The following is a 16045-nucleotide window of genomic DNA, read 5'->3' as shown; positions in this document are numbered from 1 at the left end:
AAAATGGCATTATATATTACTAGAGCCAAAATGGTATACATAGTATTTGTGTTCGGCTGTGTTCTTTTTTATTTTTTTTTTTTTAAATTATAAATGTGTAAAATTTGAGGTTGTTTGCTAACATGAATCATCATATAACTTTAAAAGAATATTTATAATTATTTAATGACATTTGGACCCTTTAAACGTTTCTTAATGTAATGATATATTGACTTCGGTCTCTAAAAGTGTTTTTGTTTTGTTTTGTTTTTTTTTTTACTTATTACATTTCTGCAATGGTGTAAACCTCAAACCTTTACCCAACTTTGAAAAGCAGTTCCAGTGTGAACCAGTTTACAATGTGACTTAAAAATGACAAACCCAACCCAAATGCATCCACATCAAATGATTGTGGATGTAGGATCTTTTTATATAACTTATGAAGGAAATATTGTGTTTAAAATATTTTTATTAGCTGTCTGGTTGCCTTCAACACAGTCTTGCCTTTTAATCAGTAGTTGTGGAGACACTGGAAAAATGGTAGGAAGGATGAAATATTTTCCACCCTTCCCCTAATTTCTTCTTCTCCCAGGATTTTTCTCAGAACTTCAAAATTTGAAAATATTCATATTAAAAGGTTCTTTTTTAACAGCATGATTTGAATTTCGACAGGGTTTTTTTTCCCCCCAAAGAAAATTCAAAACTGTTTCAAAGCCCGTGCTTTACAAATTAACGAATTGTTAAATATCTCAGAAATGGGATTAAGGGAGAATTGGTGACACTTTGTCCCCTTCCCTTGCAATATCAGCCCACTCGATAGAATAAAAAGGTTCAAAACTTGAGACAGAAACTGCCTGGTAGCGCATCACCACCCGTTAGCATTAAATGCTGGAGCCGTAAGGATGCTGTGTTGACTTTGAAGCTGATGTGGCTGTTGCCGCGTTAGAGAGACAAGCACGAGGGCAGCAATACCCACCTCTGCAAACTCTGAAGATAAAAAAAAAGTCACCTTAAAAGCCACCCTGGGGCTCCCAGGCACGATACAGGGAGAGCAAATCCCACCCAAAACCCCAACCCAACCTGTCTGCCGCCAACCTCTCCGGCCAAGGGCCCCAAATTTTGCCCAGCAAACAGGGAGGCGACGTGGCATCGGCCAGCTGCGGTGGGAGCTGAAGGGCTCTCCCCACGCTCTGCTCAAGCCAGTGACGTTAAGCCTGGTTTAGCGGGATTTTGCCGATGGGGTTTGCCGGGATTCCCTCCTTCCCCAGCCTCAGCCATCGCCTCCGCGGGGCAGCTGTTGGCCACCGCGCCGCTCCTTGGCTGTACTTTGGCTACCTCCAAAGTATTGCGATAAATCAACGGTGGGCATAGCCATACAGAGCCGGAAAACACCGTCGCTGCTCGTTAACAGCGAAGCTGTTGAATGAGTTGACATTAGCATGGTACGACCCTCCGATTTGCGTGATGACGTGCTCTTAAAAAAAAAAAAAATTTTAATAAAGTCTTTGCCTTCTAAAGGTTGTATACCAAGTATGCTTAAAGTATAAGTAAGACACTTTTTTTTTTCTTCTAATACTTAGTTTTCCTTCAAAGATGGAAGCTGTAATTGATTCTATTTATTGTTGGTTTGTGGTAGCTTGAAGCATACCACTGTCCATTTATTTGTAACTGTAAAATACGTTTGTTAGTCTCAGCAGCACTTAAAAAGCCAGTGTCTGGTTACACATTTCAGTTTTGTTTTTTGTTTAGTAAGCAAGAGAAAAAGATGTACTGCCAGTGCAAGCTGTTTCCTATTTAATAAAAGGTACTATATTTGTACATTATTTGTTATTGCTGAGAAGGGCTTTTTAAGGTTTACTGTATGCATATTAAGTAATTTTTAGGGTGCTTTTGTGTTGAAATGTTGTTAAGAGTGGCTGCAGGCAGCAACCCAGATTTTTTTTTTTTTTTTTTTTTTTTTAAGACTTTGTTGTAAAATTCAAGCACTTGGTTTTTGTTTCTGGATAAATCCAGCACGGACCAGACTTTTGTTTTGCTCAGTACCGACAGGATTCTGTTTGTGTCCCCGTGGTTTTTCAACTGGACCATTAGGGACAGACATTGAAAACGTTTTCTCCTCCCGGTCGAGAAGCGCGTATCCGATCCGTGCCCTCGGCTTCCCTGGCCGTGCGGGCAGCCGTCTGGCTCTGACTGCTTGAGGTAGGAAGGAAAGGATTTTCCAAGTACCTACGGACGGAGGAGCACCAGCGCCTTGACTTTTCATAGACCCCCGTGCTCCTGAACCTTCCTGGTGCCTTTGGAAAATCTCTCCCGGTACGTCAGGCCGGTCACGGAGGGAGTTGTGCAGGCTGAGGCAGAGATGCTCATCAAAGCTTTTGGAAAATGCTTTCAAGTTCACTTGGAAATGCTCTTGAATCAGGATTTCAGACCAAAAAGAACCCCAACCGACGCTATGTAGTAAATCCTATCAGATGATTTGATGTTTTGCGAGGTGCTTAGCATTGACAGAAAGTTTTCTCAAAGGTACGACAGCCCTTCCCTTCGGTGAGTGGCAATCTTTGGCACCGTTCATAGATTTAAAGATTAAAAAATGGCCTTTTTTTACTTTCCAGCTCTCTTATCCTACCAAAGATTTACTTCCAGCACAACAGGCACGATGTCCCTTTTGCCGAGCGGAGGATTAAATCCTCCTCTCCCTCCTCCTAAGGGTAACCAGATCGGGGTCAGTGGGTCGGGACGGATGAGTAAAGCAAATTATTTAACTCACAGCACCATTCATGTGGCGTTTATCGTTTCTTTTAAAAGACCAGCTGCTGTGTATTTCTTAGCATTGAATTTTTTTGCCAGCAGTCCCCCGAGCAAAGATTTACCGGTTTCCACAGGTACCATCTCGAGTGGGGAAAATTTTGCACTTTCACACTTAGCAAAGCAAAGCTCAGCCCCGCGCCGGGCTGCATGCGGCCAACAAGCCATGAGCAAAAGCAATAATTAAAACCTGGATCAGCCATGAGCTCAAAGAAGCCCCATTCTCCGAACCCCCTGAATTTCTTGTTGTTTTTAAATAGAATGCATTTCATTTTAACATTTTCTGAGAACTTTTTTAGATGTTTGTTTACTTCCATGTTTACAGATAACTCTTTGCTTTTTTTTTTTTTTTTTTAATGCAGTACTTTTAAGTATATCAGCCAAAACCATACTTTTACAGTAACTTTTGTTTTAGGTAATATGAGTGACATTCCAATTTTTTGTTGTTGTTGTTGTTAAATATGCTTTACCAGTCTTGAATTTCCGCTGGAACAAAAATATTTGTAGCATTTTGTGTAAATACAAGCTTTAATTTTTTATTTTTTCAAAAGCTGTCACCCGAGATTTGCTTTTCATGCACATATTGTACAAACACACTCTGCTTTATGCCACAGACGATGATTGTGGATCAGTTTACTTCAACTTCAAAGGGACTATTTGTATTGTATGTTGCAACTGTAAATTGAATTGTTTGGCATTTTCTCATGATTGTAATAATAATTTGAAGTTTGAATTTCATTTTCAATAAAATGGCTTTTTTTTGTTAATGTTCTTCCATGCTTCTTTTTCTTCCGTTGTCTCCTCTTAGCACCAGGCAGGGTTAAGTAAGTACATGGTAGAACACAGTACCGGCCCTTCCGTGGTGGCCCCATCAATTTCTGCAGCACTTAAGTTTTCAATTATATATAAAAAGCAAGTTTCCAGGCCTATGGCTGGTAAAGGACACCTTCTAAATCTGATTTTAAATGTTGCTTCTTTTCCTGAGTCTGCAAACTATCAAAACCTGTGTTTCTTAGAGGAGTGCAAACCGCTCCATTCATCTTGCTAGATCATTAACTCTGAAACCTAACAACTGACATTAGTTGGGACATTCTGATGCTACGGTGCTGGTAGGCAGAGCTTGACCTATAGGAAAAGCCGGGATAGATTTCCAAACCAGGGGGGAGGGATTGGGGTTTATGGCGCTTTTCCAGGATGGGGGTTGCGCTATCTCCACCTCTTCCTGGTCAGACCTGAGGAATGCAGTTACAGATAATCTTGTGATTTGCATGGCCTAAGGCAAGAATAGTTTCCAAGCAGCAAAAGATGTATGGATAGGGAGGAGACTGGGGGAGGAGGCTATTTTTCCTCCAGCCTAGTGTTAGGGGTAGGAGGAGATGCAGCTAATGAAGGTGAGGTTAAGTTCACCCAAGGCTGGCTGCAGGAGGAGACAGGAGGACAGGAGTTGTTTGCAAGCTTGTGCCTGGTTTCATAGTAAGTTCTTACCCTTTTTAGCTATTTCTTGAGTCTGCAAAAGAGAAGCAGTAGCATGGAGAGGCATGAAGTTCTCATGCCTCATCATTTCAAGAAACATTTAACTCTGAAGTTTAAATGTCACTAATACTGATGTTGTGAGCTCTGTTGGCTTTACCATGGACCTACACATTTCTTGCGCGGTGGTTGAAGACTGAGATAACGTTTGGGGGTTTTCAGGGGTGCTTTCATTCCAGCCCATAATCTGAGTCCTGATTTTAGGGAAGCTGTAGCCAAGAGTGAGGAACCAAGCAACCCAATCAATGCTCTGTGGTGTAATTGCTATATAAATTGTTTTGGGGGGACTTACGCTACAAACATTAGTGCTAAGAATTTCTGCTGCCCTCTGGTACACAGGTTAACCCATCTCAGCTAGTCAGAACACAGACTCTCATTATATTCTTGCTTTCATGGTCACTTAATCCAGATGCTCATAAAGGGAAATAAACAATTTTTCACCATTTTGTATGGTCGAGTGGTGGAACAGGGGCCTAGAGACGTTGTGCCACCTCTGTTCTTGGAGGTTTACTGGACCCAGCTGGGTAAAGCATGGAGCAACCTGGTCTGACCCTGGAGCTGAGGCTGCTTCAGCAGAAAGTTGGGCTGGAGACCTCCCACGGTCCCCTCCAAATTATCCCATGGTTCTGTGAGTCAGACTAGGAGCAATCTGCTACAGGTTGTTGTCTAAGCTAAAAACTGCTTGTATGACTGTGCGGGTAACACATATTCAGTGTAAAACCAATCTGAGTAAAGAGGTTTGGCAGGATAATGTTCTTACATAGGCAGGTTAGTGAGGAGTTACAGCGATCCCTCTATCTTTTGTTGGTTTCTGGCATGTTTCTCTGGGATATCTATGGCAGACATGGCCAGCACAGGGTTGGAATAGCCAAACCATCACTCTGAGCCAGCACAGCAATTTCCACCGTACATCATGCTGGGGGTGTTGCTTTTGACTTTTTGATTAATTTCCCCTTTTGCAGCTTGAGAAGGTGACTCTCGTTCTCTTGCCTTAGCCAGAAACCAGCCACTCCTGAGGCAAAATGACCACCACTGGTCAGCGTGGAGGACTGGCCGATACGAAGACATGTGGAGCGGTGGGGGGGGGATCGAAGTCCAAGTATTTTTAGGAGATAAGATTTCAAGATGCTTCCTGCAAGGCTTGGTGACCGTTGTTTTCCCCATCTTTTGGTGTCAGTAAATAGCTTCTTGCTTTTGGGTTGCGAAGGTTGAACGTTAACGCTGGATCGCTCGAGTCAGCTTTTACTGGTCCCACACAGCGTGCAGACGGTGGGCAGCATCGTGCGCTGCCTCTCCCTGTTGGCCTTGGGTTTAACTTTTTAATTTCCTGTGGTTGTGAGCAACACCGGAGGGGCTCGGAGCAGCCGCATGCTAGCAGCCACAGGCCTAAATCAGCCTTTTTTGTGCCTAAAACAAGCTCTTGGGGAGAGGTGGTAAAGAGAAAGAGCAGGGTCTGACTTTATGGTTCAGCACTATGCCCTGTGCTGGCACCAAATAAAAAAATTCATCAAGCTGTCTGCTGGGGAAAAAGAGGAAATAACCTCAGTTATATATCCAAGGATTGACATGTACCGTCTAGTTACCTTCTGCGTGGTCGAAGGAAATGAATTGGTATTTTGGGGTGAAATCCCTCCCCTGGGCGACCGCTCGTGGATGGCCAATGCTCTGCGTAAGTCACAGCAGTGCTCTGCAGCACTGGAGGGGGTCACGCTAGATCATATATTTGGGTAGAAGACGTCACAGTGCTGTGTGGGTGACCAGCTTTGCAGCTCAGGCGCTCACCACTGGGCTGAACGCTTGCAGAGAACAACCCAAGAGCATTATTCACCAGAAATATTTGTTGGATGGTTTAAAATTATAAGCAAATCCTCTAGAAACCCATAATCTTTGGATAGGTGATGGGGATGACTGTGGTACATAAAATAACTGGGAGCAGGTTGAGCATTTCTACTCGACATCTTGAAGAAAAGTTTTAGCATGAGCTTAAAACAAAAAAATATATATTTAGCATTGAAAAGACTGTCTTTGGCCTTCTGTAATTATAATCTTTTCCCTGTAGGTCTACTGGTGCAATATCAGTCTGAGATGTATGGAGCTGTTCCCATGGGGTCTCTTTGTGATACTTACGTGGCCTTGGAGGGGGGGGACATCGGCATCTCCCGATTCCCACCCCTCTGGGAGTAGGAAGCTGTTGGCCCCAGTAACAGTTAGGGCTGTGAGATACAAAGAGAACAAAGCCTAAACTTCCAAAAGCATCTGGTGATCTGATGCAGTGCAAACAAAGTTACTTGGGAGCTACGACATAACTTAAAATTGAAGTTCTCTACTTTCCTAATGTTGACTGTGTTACTTAAATAACAAGTGGACCTGAATTTCCATACTGCAGTTCGGGTGAGAGAATAAAATAAAATGCCTATAGTTATATTTCTAAGAACTTGTAAAGATGAGACAAATTAGCTTTTGTTTTGTAGCTGGGAAATTTCAGCATTGTCTGTGATTCTCCAGGCAGCTTTGGACTCCTCTTTTTATGCCTCAGTTTCCCTAACTATAGAACAGGGAATTTACTGTTTCTCTACTTTGTCAGCATGTCCCCTGGACTCAGTGTTTATAGAGAGCTTTGAACTTTTGTTGTTGTTGTTGTTGTTTAGCTCTTTTTACTACAAATCCAATGTTTGGTCTCACACCATTGGATAGTGTCCTTTGAAACAGCACATTTCTAAACCACATGTTTAGAAAAATTGACCCAGTTTCCAGACTGCTGATCTGGTCAAAAAACAATGCAGAGTTAGGGCCAAGTTGTGCTGTCTCAACAGATTTACTCGGGATTTGCGGTGGGGCAGGAAGAAAAGCAGAGATCGCTGCGATCCACGGAGGCAGCCCTTGGCCGCTCCCTCCCGGCAGCTCGCTCGGGATGAGCAGCTGGAGCTTGCGGGATGTCCCAACACTTAGAGAAAAGCAAACAACCCATGTTAAAGTCGATACGCCGCAGCAACTTGCCAGTGATTAATGTTCACCGCGAGGCCAAACTCAGATGCTGATTACGCCAGTAGAGATCAGCTGAAGTCCCTCTATTAATAGCCCCGCATTTTTGCACGCCAGCATTTTTCAACCCGTAAATGTGGGTGTTATCAATGAAGGGTCACTGAAATGCTGGTTGGAAGGGGTGTCCGTGGGTCTCCTGGTCCAAGGGAGGCTGGACGCAGGACCACCACCACCAGATCTGCTCAACAGGGCTGTGTCCAGCAAGTTTTGATATCTTCCAAGCGTGGAGATGGGGCTTCAGGAGGGCATACTGGCACTGCGCCTCTCCTAACGTCCACCCCAAACCTCCCAAAGTGCAATTTGTGACTTTTTCCCCAGCCTCTGGGCTTGGACTTGGGTTTGGGTTTGGGCTTGGGTTTTTGCCTGCCTCTGGGTTTGGGCACACAGGGTACAGTAATGGTTTAAAACCTTGTTGCACATCTATAGGAGACCACTGCTTAGCAACCTCACCTTTCCACCCCTTCATTTGTATTCCTCCAGGCTGTGACTTTAGAGCACTATTAAAAATAAAGTCAGAGCCTAAACACCAAAGCAGCCCTTCAGCCCCCCAGCTTGTTTACTTCTTCATTTCCGCAGTTGGAAGTCTTTAGGAGCTGAAAATGATGCTGTTGCATCCAAACGCTGTGAGAGAGCTTCTCCCAGGAAAGCACAATCTTTATCCCTGCTCCAGGGTGTGCAAGGCCGGTTAGCAAATATCAGGAAATAGACAGGAAAGGCGGTGGAAGAAGGGGAAAAAAATCCCAAATAATCCAGACTGATCTCGGGAAACCTGGATGCAAAGGATCCTTGTCCTTTTATTGCCATAGTGGTGTTCTCCTGACAGAGCAGGATGTTCTCATCTTTTAATAATAGCCAGGCCAGATGCTAAAGTCTCTTCTGCAAATGCTGTATAAGTGAGAAGGAGAACAGCTGATTTCTGTTAAGATGAATACACCAGGAGAATAAGCCAAAAAAAGTATGAGAAATCTCCAGAGGTCTTTCTTTGCAATGCCGTTTGGCAGCTAGATCTCAAAGTCGGGACTGAAAATCCAGTCTGTGCTTCTGTCCCTTCGCTGATCGGTCGCCGCGTGTCGAGCGGCAATTCCTGCACCGCTCAGGGATTTGGAGCAGCGCTGGCAGGGATTTCCCCCTATACTTTAAAGAGCTGCAAAATCCACAGCCTTTGGCTTTTGTGGAGCTGTAGAAAGTACCAGTTGATGAGGAATTTGCTTGAATTGCTCCTTTCCATAGAAAATGGTTACATGCTGAGTTGGGGCCAGTGATTTAAAATGGCATCTTTGTTCCATCTTTTTTTGTACTTTCTCCTCCGCCCTGTTTTCTTTCCTTAGTCTATTTTATTTGTCTGGAAGAGATTAATTTAAACTACTAGATAGAGACAGGATTGTTGTTTTATAAGGTATTGCATTGTGCATTAAGAGAGATGCCTCTTACTCTCCTCACACTACCCCTTCAATCATCTTTTCCTTATGTTCAGCACAGAAACTGGATTTCCTTCTGGGCAAGGATCTTTGAAATCACAGTAAAATCACTCATGTTTGTAATGTGCTTATAGGTATTGGATGGAAGGTGATAGAGAAAAGTAGGGTACATGGTGATGTGATATTTTGTGTTTCTGTAATGGGGCAATGTCCAAGAGAAAAAAGAACTGACTGTGTATCATGTTGACACATTTTTCTCATATGCTGAATGGCAGTCCTTGAAAACAGTTCCTAGAAACCAGAAAAAAGCCCATTGTGAAACAATGGGGAGAACTCACCGGACGTTTAGGATTGCCAGCTAATGACTGCAGATAAAGGTGTTTACGGAGAACTTGTGCAACTGTTTCCTTGCCAGCGAGGGAAGGTTTTGCGTGTGCCTTTTCAAACCTCTCCATCTTTGACTGACCAAGAGGATCCCCCCAGTTGCTATTTTCTTGTTTCCAGTTAGAAACTCATTTTGGTTGCTCCATTTAACCGGGAGCAAGGATTTTTTTTTTTAGTGTGCGCTGCATTTATTTATAAAAGATACTTTGGGGGGAATGGTCATGTTAAGACTGGCATTTTGTTTATTGTGGGCATCTGCCCTGGAGCAGGTTACCAGCTCCTCCATGACAGAAAATACCAACAGATAAGGTGCTGATGAACTGCAGCGTTACCTGGTTATCGTCTCTTGGATTTACTGATCCAGGTATGTGTGGCATAGAGGGCCAGACCCTGTGCCTGCTCTGTGTCGGCCGCACTTGCGGTGAAGGATGGAAAGAGGATCCTCTGGTTGTGGCTGAGGGTTTGTGTCCTGTGACGGGGCAATTGGCTGCTCAGACACACCTGCCTGTATCAGACCTCACCATCTGGAGACAAGAAAAAATAGAGAGAGATAATTTAGGTCATCTGCAGCATGGCAACCTAGAGACAGGAAAACACAAACCACTGGTGCTTGAACAGACCGTGGTTCAGAGGAGATGGCACCTCCCCAAGACCGTTCAAGTCAAGTCGGTGGGGCTCGTGCCCATCTCGGTGGGGCTGAGGGGTGAAAACCTGATGAAGATGGGTAAATTAATGCAGACCATAGACCAAATTCCTCTCAGAGGCAAACCTCCATAGTCTGATCCTGGCTTTCCTCAGCAAGTAGTAGGGTCCTGAAGGCACCCCCGTTCCAGCTCCTCCAGAAGATGTTGAACATGCAGGGTCAGCGTTCGCATTTTGCATTTGGCTTTTTCTTTCTGTCAAAAAGCAAAGCTGAAGTCAGATCCAGTTTGTGCTTTGAGGAAGTGTAGACCTGCTGAAGTCGCTGCCAGATTTAATGTCACTATTGGCCCTTTGGCATTTCAGTTACTGCTGTGTTGGAGTATTTTAATTATAAACCCTTCCTGACCCATGAGAGCTGATACGAGCTGCACGAAGGGATCCATCCCTTCCCTAGGTGTGTAGCCCGAGCCCATCACTGATGCACGCAGGGCTTCTCCCATCCCGTTGTGTCCTTTCAGCCCCACACTGGTGTTGTGGACCAAAATGAGGGAAAATTATAGCAGCCTGGCTGGTGCCCCTTGGTCCTCAAGACCCATGAAAATGTGCAGCCAACAGAGAAAAGGATAATACTGAATTCGCAAAGGTCTCCTGCTAGAGATGAGAATGACCACAGACCTCAGGCCTTGCGAATGAAACGTCAAAGTCATTTCTTCAGTGCTGCTTTGCCACAACAACTGCAAATAAGAAATTGAACCTCAAAGGTGGAAGATGTGAAGCTCAGAAACACACCCACACCCACATGCAGTACAAGAAAGGGGGAAATCAAATTTTCAGCTGCCTCCCAGAATGAGTAATTCACTTTTGAAAATGTTTTCTTAAGCTCACTCTTCTCAAGGGCCCAGAAGTGATGGGTACTTAATAAAATTTGTGTAAAGCTTTACACAGATATCGGTGACAATATATAATATGAATATGAATTGGCCTCTGTATTTAATACCTTGTTAAGTCAAAGATGGCTTTTGAAATATTATCAGAAATGAGTACAAATATATATGGGACAGGAGAGCTGATCTTACTATGAATCCTGCAGTTCCTGGTTTGTTTAGGAAAAGTGATTGTTAGTTAGTTACTTCTTTTAGCTTAAAATGCAGTTATTGTTTTTCTTCCAAGGATTTTTGGCTGCTTTACAGCTGTTGTTAAGAAATCAGCATTTCTTAGTAAAATATGTACCCATTTGTTAATATTTATGACAAGGCAGATTTCAAAGAATTGGAAGGCTGTGATGCCATTTTTCTGGAAAAGGCCAATACCTTGCCAGTAAGCACCTTAACAGGTCAAAACCAATCCCAATTAAAAAGAAAAAGAGGTGTAGAGTTTTGGGAAGTTTTTTCTGCCACAGATGCTATAGTTGTTCACTCTACTTTGCCCTCTTTGGATTCACAATAAAGGTTTAAAAACATTATTATCAAGATACACAAAGGAATGACTGGCTTCAGGTAATACATGGTAGAACTGAATCCTGCTGGTTTTCCTTTTGTAGCCAGTAAAAGCCATCTGAATGTTTTCTGCAAAGCTAACAGTGGGAAGCAGAGCCTTGAATGGCATTGCCTCCTAGCTCACGATTTCTCACCTGCCAGATGACCCCTCACAGCTCCCAGCGAGCTCAGGGCTGGGGACAATGACTTAACTCGTTCCTAACGCAGGAACTTAATCCCTAAATTGCCCTAAAAAAGGTTTCACAGACTATATAAGAAGCATTATACAGACTGTTACTTCAGAAACCGAAGCCAGATGCCGGAATGGATATCCTCCACAATGCAGATGACCAAGAGTAAAGACTTTGGCCCAAGATGTGCTCAGAGTTGATCTCCTTAAGTCAAGAGCTAATTCGCTGAGATTTAAGGATTAGGGGCAAGATTTTTTTTTCCTATATATGATTTATGCACTATTGTAGTACTTATATGATACTCAAATATTTTAAAATGGAACATAGGAAAACTCCAGCTTCCTTGCTGGGAGAAGCACCCTAAAATGCACCTTTAGGTTTTGGGGTTTTTTGCTTTCTGTGGATCAGCACCTTGTACCTGGGCACATTTGTGGATCTGTGTGTGAGCCAGGGCAAATTTGCCCTCCCAAGGAAAAGAGAAGGTGAGAGACTCCCGAGGAAGAGGTGGGGTTTGCCTCTGTTTTTGCATGGGAAAACCCATTTTCTTTGCAGAATGGCTTTCTGTTTCCTAGGAGAATGAAGAATTTTGGCCTCTAGATACACAGATTTGAAGGTCATCTGGGTAATTAAGTAGTGGCGATGCTGACAGTTGTTAACGTTATACTCTTCATTGCTGCAGAGCTTTGGGATGCCCCTGTGTGCACAACCCCAGCTAGACCAGACACCCTGAGCCCAAAATTGTATGTGTGGTTGGACTGGAGGTTTCCAGATAGTTTTGAAGACTTCAGAATAAGGGGGAAGACTTCTTTTCCATTGGTCAGTGGTTTGGTTGTTCAAACTGTAATGTATCTTTCTGCGCCTCTGTAAACTCCAGTGTCTGACCCTGCTGGTGTTGGAGATCAGTTCACTGTACATCAGTGAGACGAAGCAATATCTTTGGTAGACCAACCAACACAGCTGGAAAAAATGACAAGTTCTTGGCCAAGTCATTTTTAAGACTCTAAATAAAAAAAGAAATTGGAGAAACTGGGAAAAATTGCTCTAAGTTTACTGTAATTTTATAAATTATCTGAGACATAAAAGTAGAGCAGAGAGGGACCTTGCAGTGGGAGAGATGAGGGAAAAGATTAAGTGCCATAAAAGCAGTATTTCTATTGTATCCAGAATAGTTACTATCTAGTACAGTTATGAATTTCAGCTCTCAGATTCATCTTGCATTGGTCGTCTTCTTACAGGACTTAGAGGTCATACATAGTTCGTCTTTTTTATTGTCCTTGTAGCCTTTAGCAGTTCCTTTTGGGAACTCGCAGTTTATCGGTTGGTCTACTCAACTGCCTCCGAAAGCCCTCCCAATTTCTCTTTCAACAAGTTTACATCCTTAGACTCCAGCAGCTTGAATTTTAAGTTTGTGACCTTGTACTTGTTTCTCAGTACAAAGCCTGGGCATTGAGCCCCGTATTATAATAGCGAGAACATGACAAACTGCATGGTCAGTAGGTTGCTTGTAGAGGCGGCAGATCTTTCACAGAGACCTTTTCCAGCCCCAGCAGATAAGTTGGGGATAACTGGTGCATTGTATTATTATTGGCAAATTTTTGCATTTGTTTCCTGGAGTGGAAGAAATGGCATAAGTCTTTTGCTCAATGCAGAAAAGCAGAGCATCAGGAAAAATGAGGTGTCCCAAGCTTTGAATCGTGCGAATGGGTGTGATATGTTGCTGTGCAGATGCCTCCCCCTTGCAGCCAGCACCTCTCGGTCTCCCCTGAGCAAAGTTTAGCCACTCTCTGGGTGCGGCTAAGCCATGAGAAAGCTGGGAGATGTTCCTTTTTGTATTTGATGCAAAGGAAACAACCACTGTTTTCTTGACACTTTGACCCCCTGTTTTCTTATCAGCCATCACAGTGGTGTCTCAAAGATGCTGAAGATAGCAGAGGGAAAGGGCTGAACCACATGAATCTAGTTTCATTATTTGCATTTTATTTGCTCTGACTTCGTCTGGGCTGTCGCATCCTGACTGCCTTGTTTGACTGATGTGTAGAAGCAACTTCTATGAGCAGCCACTGCCACTTCGAGCTGTTCCATGAAGAAGGGAGCTCTATGACCATGAAGCCCAGGTACACAAAGTGAGTGATTTTGTAAGGAAGCACGTCTTTCTTTCAGTTTAAAGGTTTAACTTAGACTTTTGCCGGTGTTTAGCTTTAATTTGCAACCCCCTTTGGAAGGAGACAGAACCACAGGGATTGTGCTGTGTGTAGGCAGAAGCGATATCTGTCTGTCCCTCTGCCTGTAGCTTTTCAATCCCATGGCTGGTCACAGTTCAGTGAAACTCAGCAATTTCAGAACTCCTGAATTCAAATACATTTCATGATGACATTTCCCCAGATAGCATAGATGTTTCTGTCCAAGCATAGGTTTGGATACAACCTTTTTTGTGCAGCAAAGAGGGTAACCAAGACATGCTGTACTACAGAAGAGCAAGCTCCTGTACTCATCAACAAGACTGGTTTGCTCTTCATGCGACGATTTGTTGTAAAATTTGTGGGAATATTTTTATTCCTTTCATATTTTTACAGACCCTAAATTTTAGGCCTAGACTAAGGCAACAGGAGCCTCAGAGGCCTCCTAACTTGTTTGTCCCACCCATTCTGTGGAAGAAGCTCATTGCTTCAAACGGAACGACTGCCGACAACTGCCACTAAACATTACTGCTTGTTACAGCAATAGGAAAGTATTTAATCATGTGTATAGAATTAACTTCATCCCAGGATCCAAGTGTACAATGCCTTTTTCTTCATACATTATCCTGAAGTCTGCATCATTTTGAAATGGCTCATTGGCTTCTAAAGGATAATATAGCCATAGCTCCTGGGCATGCCTGTGTGTATGCATGTGCGTGTGTATGTGTTTTCTGTTGAAAATAGTTTCAGGAGCTTTCTGAGCTCATTGCCTGGTGGTTAAGCATACTGAGGGCTGGAGCAGCTCTTCAGTGTTCAGGGATGAGACAATTTTCAGAGCAGGCAATAGAAGCGCTCCCTAATGCCTTTTTCCTCTCCAACAATCAACATATTTCTAGCTCGGGTGCAATCTTGGCATATTCCAACTCTTTTCCTGGGAGAAAACTGGACTGTGCACCCTTTCCCTCTGCATCTGGAAGTTCTTCAAAGGAAATACAGGCTGGACAGCCCCACTGTGCATCAGTGGGCCCCCAAACAGGACAACTGGCAGACCAGTACTGCCCAGCCCTGATTTATAGGCTCAGCTATAGACGAGCCATGTTTCCTGGTTCCTTCTTCTAAATACTGCAAGAAATTTTCTTGCATAGGAAAACTAAGAGCTTGTGAAGAGGCTTTGGGCCCACAAACGCTGCAATAATGAAACTCAAATGGTGACTGTTGGCAAACGTGAGACAAAACGCATTTGCTGAAAGCCCAGTGAAAGAAGTTTCAAGCTACTGTGTTTGGCCTCACCCTTGCAGGCACAGCGCATTGGTGCGGTGGAGCTGATGTGGTGTCGCTCACTGAGCTGCAGTGACACGATCGTGTGCCTGACCCCTCCAATTCTGAAGAGCAAAGGATAAAATGTTTATCAGATTTGACCTAGATTTGGCCTTGATTTTTAAAGCCAGGCTCGTTGCTCTATGAATAAACTCAGGATGTTGAATATAAACATCTAAAAAATAGAGGAGGATGACTCTTCTCACTCAAGGCCTAGAAACCAGAAAAGGATAGAATTAAGATTTTAAAAGAAAAGTCCCAGCAGTGTGGAAGCAAGATGGGAAGATGCTCCATTTAAAAGAATTTGAGTTCCCACTTTCTGTATCCTCAGGAACATGATACTCCTGGACGAGCGATGGCCACGCTGTGCGTCCATGCATGCCCTGCCCTACTCCTGGGGTTGTTCCTCAGATCTTCTGCAGACTTGAGCTCAGGCTGGAGTCGTACTCTAGCCTGAGCCCTTAATAAGAGGTAGTCACTGTAGAAACCAGAGACTTCAGCCTCTTCCAGGACCCCTGCGCAGGGTGTTTCCAGAGAAAAGGTCAAGCTCTCTCTTTCCATCCACGAAAACCAACTAACTGTTAATGTAGGCTTGGCTATTTGCTAAAGTTTTTTGCTTTAACCCAAATTTCTAGATAGGAAAATAACACAGAGTGAGAGTAGATCTTTCCTCTGGCTCTGCTAGTTGTTTGCAGAAGGCTTTTCCCTTACCAGGTGTCTGGGTTCTACGTGTTTGCAGACTTTGGGCTTCTTTTGGCCTGTCCTTTGCACTCCTGACATCTGCCTGGACCCCCACCCTGGTGCACTGACCTCCTAACACACAGAGTTAATTTGCCTTAGCAAAGCTGAGCTTGTGGAAATCTGCTTTTTCCCTTCTGGCTGAGCAAACGGGAGCATTCACACCTCCTGATGTTGTGGAAAGTGTGGAAAGGAAAGCAAGATTTATGAAGCCTGGGAGAAAATAAAGTGGAAAAAGAACAGGTGTACTAACAGTGATGTTCCCTTGGGAGGAGGCAGGAGTGCATTTCTATCTTGGTTTTGCCAGGTGTGAATCATTCCAGGACCTGTATCACTGGCTAATTAAT

The 16045-nt window shown here is 43.7% G+C and overlaps 1 protein-coding gene across 2 annotated transcripts in view; it reads left to right on the top strand.

Annotated features, from left to right (window-relative positions):
• The window catches only part of RUNX2 (RUNX family transcription factor 2), a 223182-nt gene that overhangs the window by 153274 nt on the left and 53863 nt on the right, over positions 1-16045 (top strand). The window lies entirely within an intron of this gene.

The sequence above is a fragment of the Accipiter gentilis genome, chromosome 16 (assembly GCF_929443795.1).
Source record: "Accipiter gentilis chromosome 16, bAccGen1.1, whole genome shotgun sequence".
Classification (NCBI taxonomy): domain Eukaryota; kingdom Metazoa; phylum Chordata; class Aves; order Accipitriformes; family Accipitridae; genus Astur; species Astur gentilis.
This window is presented reverse-complemented; position numbering and strand designations above follow the sequence as displayed.